The sequence below is a fragment of the Dipodomys merriami genome, unplaced genomic scaffold (genome assembly GCF_024711535.1).
Source record: "Dipodomys merriami isolate MVZ:Mamm:240054 unplaced genomic scaffold, mDipMer1.0.p SCAF_10, whole genome shotgun sequence".
Classification (NCBI taxonomy): Eukaryota; Metazoa; Chordata; class Mammalia; order Rodentia; family Heteromyidae; genus Dipodomys; species Dipodomys merriami.
In genome coordinates, this window is record NW_027202271.1 from 21,964,582 (window position 1) to 21,970,300 (window position 5,719).

The window sequence follows — 5,719 nt, forward strand, 5'->3', positions numbered from 1 at the left end:
CTTGATTCTCTTTGCATGTACCATCTCAATTCTCAGGCAGTGAGTGTACCTTCTTCTTTAGATCTCAGCCTCCTGAGTTGCTAGGATTGTGTGATCGATCCATAGTGCTAGGCTGAGCATACTTTATTTATCTTTACCTTGTAGTAAAGGTGAGACATGAGTTAGATAACTTGCCCTAAGACGTACACTAGCATGAGCAGCATGAGATCCATCTGATTCTTCTTCCTGGCTTTTTTTTTTTTTTGTCAGTGGTGGGGCTTGAACTCTGGGCCTGGGCTCTGTTGCTCAGCTTTTCAGCTCAAGGTGAGCATTCTACCACTTGAGCCATAGCAACACTTCCTGTTTTCTGGTGGTTTATTGGAGATAAGAGTCTTATGGGCTTTCCTGCTCAGGCTGGCTTTGAACCATAATCCTCAGATCTCAGCCTCCTGAGTAGCTAGGATTACAGGCGTGAGCCACCAGCACCCTGTTGAGCCACAAGCACCCAGCTTTCTTCCTGGCTTCTTAAAAATTGTTATTATAAAGATGATACATGAGGGGTTACAATTATAAAATCATATCTGACTTTTTAATTGTTTCTATAAAGGTGATGTAGAGAGTCATGTTTGATTTTTAAAACCTATGCTTGTAGCTCAGCACTGGTGGCTTGTGCCTATAATCCTAGCCACTCAGGAGACTGAGCTCTGAGAATTGTGGTTCACAGCTAGACCAGGTAGGAAAGTCCTTGAGACTCTTTTTTTTTTTTTTTGGTCCGGTCATGGGGCCTGAACTCTGGGCCTGGGCGCTGTCCCTCAGCTCTTCAGTTCAAGGCTAGCGCTCTACCACTTGAGCCACAGCGCCACTTCCGGCTTTTTTCTTATGTGGTGCTGAGGAATCGAACCCAGGGCCTCTGGCATGCAAGGCAAGCGCTCTACCACTGAGCTACCTTCCCAGCCTGTCCTTGAGACTCTTATCTTCAATTAACCACTAGAAAACAGGAAGTGGTGCTAGGACTCAAAATGGTAGAGTGCTATACTTGAGTAAAAGAGCTCAGGGACAGTACCCAGGCCCTGAGTTCAAGCCAAATGACGGAAAAAAAACCAAACCAAAACCTGTGCTTGTAGCCATTTTGACACCATTCCACCCTTCCCATGTATATCTAATTCAGTGGCCCATGTAGTGAAAGCCTGTCCAGAAAAAGTATTTCCAAAATTAGGTGCCTTTTTACACGTACTTCTTTGAATTGCCTGGGTTCCCTACATGTGAGATCCTTTCCAGTCACTTCTAATCTACTCTTTTGGCTTTTACTGTTTGTTTTTTTTTTAACTATCCCAAAACTTCAACAACAATCCTTCCTGCTTTTATTACGTAACTAATACAGCCCACCAGGCCTTGCAGAAGGGAAAGTAAACCAATAGTTCTGGCCTGAGAACAAAGGGTGCAGGGTGTGTGGGGGGGGGTGGCGTAATGGGGGGGGGACTGGGTGCAGCCTTGTCTGTGACTTGTGGCTGGCTTCCTCCAGCCTCCTACACAAGACCTTGGCTTTTCTGGAATCATTGCCCTCAGAGAATTTAGAAGTCTCCAGTTCCTTCTCAAGTGAAGGAGGCAGGGTGGAGAGGGAGGTAGTAGTAAAGCCCTTGAGGATTGTGCGCTCTTTGCTTGGATGTGTGAATCTTATGAATTGGGATAATTTCTGTCGTCAAGGTGTGGCTCAGTCACTATGCACCTACAATATTCAAGGTCACCTAGAGGTTTTAAATAATTTGTCTCCCTTGGTTGGTCTTGCTCTCAAGGAGACTGCAATCTGACCATACACAAAATGAATGCTAGATTAGTTTACCCCAAGAGGCAAAGGAAAATGGAAGGAATAGGGATTTACAGAGGATTAAAAAAAAAAAATCATCCCAAAGAACGGCATGGAGTTTTGGTGTTTAGAGGCATTTTGTGCTTGTTAAGAGAAACTTGGCTATAGGGTTAGGGAGCAGTTCAGTAGTATACAATTTGTCCAACGTGTTGGAGGTCCCTAGCACTGTCCTCCAACGGAAGTTTAAAAGTTGGGCACTGCGCCGGGCGCTGGTGGCTCACGCCTGTAATCCTAGCTACTCAGGAGGCTGAGATCTGAGGATCGCGGTTCAAAGCCAGCCCGGGCAGGAGAGACCGTGAGACTCCTATCTCCAATAAACCACCAGAAAACCGGAAGTGGCGCTGTAGCTCAAGTGGTAGAGCGCTCGCTTTGAGCTGAAGAGCTGAGGGACAGCGCCCAGGCCCAGAGTTCAAGCCCCACGACCGACAAAAAAAAAAAAAAAAAAAAAAAGTTGGGCACTGGTAGCTCATACCTGTAATCCTAGCTACTCATGAGGCTGAGATCTGAGAATCATGGTTCAAAACAAGCCTGGGCAGAAATGTCTGTGAGTCTCTTATCTCCAGTTAACCGCCAGCACACCGTAAGTGGAGCTGTACCTTAAAGTGGCAGAGCCCTAGCCTTGAGCAAAAGTGCTTAGAGACAGCACCCAGGCCCTGAGTTCAAGACCCAGGACTGGCAAAAAACAACACAACAACAAAAAAAATGAATAAAGAATAAAAGTAAATAAAGTTTAAAAAGGAGCATGGTGCTGGGTACCAGTGGCTCACCCCTGTCATCAATCCTAGCTATTCAGGAGGCTGAGATCTGAGGATTATGGTTCAAAGCCAGTCCTGACAGGAAGATCCATGAGACATTTTTTTGGGGGGGGGGAGGGGGGTCTGGTCATGGGGCCTAACGCTCTACCACTTGAGCCACAGCGCCACTTCCGGCTTTTTTTCTTTTTGCTTATGTAGTGCTGAGGAATCGAACCCAGGGTCTCATGCATGCAAGGCAAGCTCTCTACCACTGAGCCACCTTCCCAGCCCCCCATGAGACTTTTTATCTTCAGTTAATCACCAAAAAGCCAAAGTGGAGCTGTGGCTCAAGTAGTAGCATGCCAGCTTTCAGGAGAGAAAGCTAAAAGACAGTACTGGAAAGCTAAGCCCCAATACTGGAACACACACACACACACACACACACTCACACACACACTGGAATTCTATGGCTCCATCAGAGTGACATCGCCTCATCGCCTCATGTTAGAAAATGGAACCAGAGTTCAGGCCCCATGACACACACACACACACACACACACACACACACACACACACACACACACACACACACACACACACACACACACACACACACACACACACACACACACACACACACACACACACACACACACACACACACACACACACACACACACACACACACACACACACTGGAATTCTATGGCTCCATCAGAATGACATCGCCTCATGTTAGAAAATAGAACCAGAGTTCAGGCCCCATGACCGGTAAACACACACACACACACACACACACACACACACACACACACACACACACACACACACACACAATGAATAAATATTCTTGAGTTTTGATGGACAAAGCCAGATTTACAGAATGATATGTCTTTGTCTAGGATAGACATTGGCAAAACAAAACAAAATGAAAATGAAGAGCAGTTCCTTTGTGTACTGCTAGCACAGGACTAAAGCAGAGCAATGATGCAGAGAAGCCAGTATTTGAGGACTTAATTCAATAACTAGTGCTGCCCCACCCTGTGAGGCTCAGAATTGCCAGGAAATGTTTGTTCAGGTTTTCTTTGGTTCCTAGGTCTCCATCATTAAAGGTAAAAGTGGTGATTCCTGTAGGGGAAGGGGACCAGGGGCAATAAACTCATTCCTTGGAGGTAAGTATAGACCTGGTAAAAGCCAAAGTTAGATATTAGAACAGAGTCTCAAGAGTGCCCAAAGCCACCCATTTTCCAGCAGGAACTTCACAATTGGGAAGACGCTTACAGGGCCAGGGATCCCACCAGCAGAACAGATGCTCCAAGAAGGAACTTATTGCCACATTGTAGCACATAGAAACCCCAGTTCTATCAGTAACATCAAAGATTCCAGAAGCTGGATCTCTCCTCTCCCCAAATCTTTAATTCAGTGTCCTTGATCCCTTGGAACTGGGTGGTTCTGATTGCAGGCTAAAAAGCCAGTGGTCCTTAATCTTACAGATGTCCTTATGGATGAACATCAAACCGAACAAGCTGGTTTTAACCTTCTCCTTGCATTTTTTCTTTTCTCTTTCCTCCCTTTTTCTTTCTTCTTTCCTCTTCTTTCTCTCTGAGGATGATGTAGCTTAGGCTAGCTTTGACTTTATGACCCTTCTGCTTCTGCTTCTTAACTGGTTGGGAACTGGGAGGGAAACACCACACCCTGTAGCCGTATCTTCTCTAAGGAAGAGATGGAAGGGAATCTTACTCTTTCCCACCCCTTGGTTTGGAAATAGTTCTTTTCTGTTCACTGGTTTCCAAATGCACCTGTATGTTTCAACAGGAAGTTCGTGCAACTGTCTCCAAACTCCTGGTTTCAACCCTTTAAAAGCCTCACCCCAAGCCAGGTGCTCACACCTGTAATCCTAGCTACTCAGGAGGCTGATATCTGATGATTGCAATTCAAAGTCAGCTCAGGCAAAAAAGTCTGAAACTTATCCACCAAGTAAACACCAAAAAAAAAGCTGGAAGTGGAGCTGTGGCTCAAGTAGTAGAACGCTAGCCGTGACACACACACACACACACACACACACACACACACACACACACACGCACACACACACACACGCACACACACACACGCACACACACACACACACACACACACGGCTCAAGTACACTGCCAAGGCCCTAGGACTGACACCAAAAAAAAAACCACCAAAAAACAAACAAAAAAAACCTTACCCCAGAAGACAAAGGCAGAGTTTTCTATCCTCCTTTCCTTTTTGCTTTACTCAGTAGGTTTATTTGACTGACCTGCACCCATGAATCACACCTTACCTTGCCTTCTCCTGTCTTCAGTTTTCTGGAGAGTGAGTAGTCACAGTACTGAACTGCTCTCTCAAAGCAAGAGGCCCCAGGTCTGGCTGCTTAGCTTAGCAATGGCTGCAGACACTGGGTTATATTTGCTTGTGTTTGCATCTTAACCACATTTTCCTAGATCTAGCCAATCATGGCCAACCTAGCCCTGGGCTGGACTTATTCAAACTAGAGGGAAAGCTTTATCTGTTCCTATTCAAAACAGCAAAAACAAGAAGAGCAGACTTTTAAAGGCTTCTTTTAACTCCAGCTCCACACCCTGATCTATTGATTTTTTAAAAAGTGCAGTCCATCAATAATGCAGGAAGAGGGAGGGAGGATATGAAATTTGCGATATTGTAGAGCTGAATGCATTACGCTGATGGCAGGAGGCAGAACTGTCTGCTGTGTGTGCTGGGTATCTAGAGTGGCACAGCTTCCCTGAGAAGGTTCTGGGCACCTGCGCAGAGGGCAGAGTCTAAGAGGTCAGAAGGGTTTTTGGATCCTTGGGGGGGTCTCACTAGTCACCCCTCAGTCCAATCAGCAGTGGAATACTTACTAAACATCAGGAACCATGCTGGGTTCTGAATGACAAGGCTCCTGGTTTGGGAAGCACTGGGGAAGACGGGGCATAGGAGAATTGAGACCCAGTTCCCTTAAGACTCTGGTTCATGCCCAGCAGTCAATAGGACACCACACATTTGCTAGTTAAGCACTTGGACAGCAATGGAGGGGGCCAGGGTAGAGCTAATGCAGGTGAACGTCTGTGACCTGAACTTCTATCTCCTTGACCCATTCACCTTGTGTTTCAG

The 5,719-nt window shown here is 46.1% G+C and overlaps 1 protein-coding gene across 1 annotated transcript in view; it reads left to right on the plus strand.

Moving 5' to 3' along the window:
- Tsfm (Ts translation elongation factor, mitochondrial) overlaps positions 1-5,719 on the plus strand; it is a 57,186-nt gene that overhangs the window by 51,319 nt on the left and 148 nt on the right. The window lies entirely within an intron of this gene.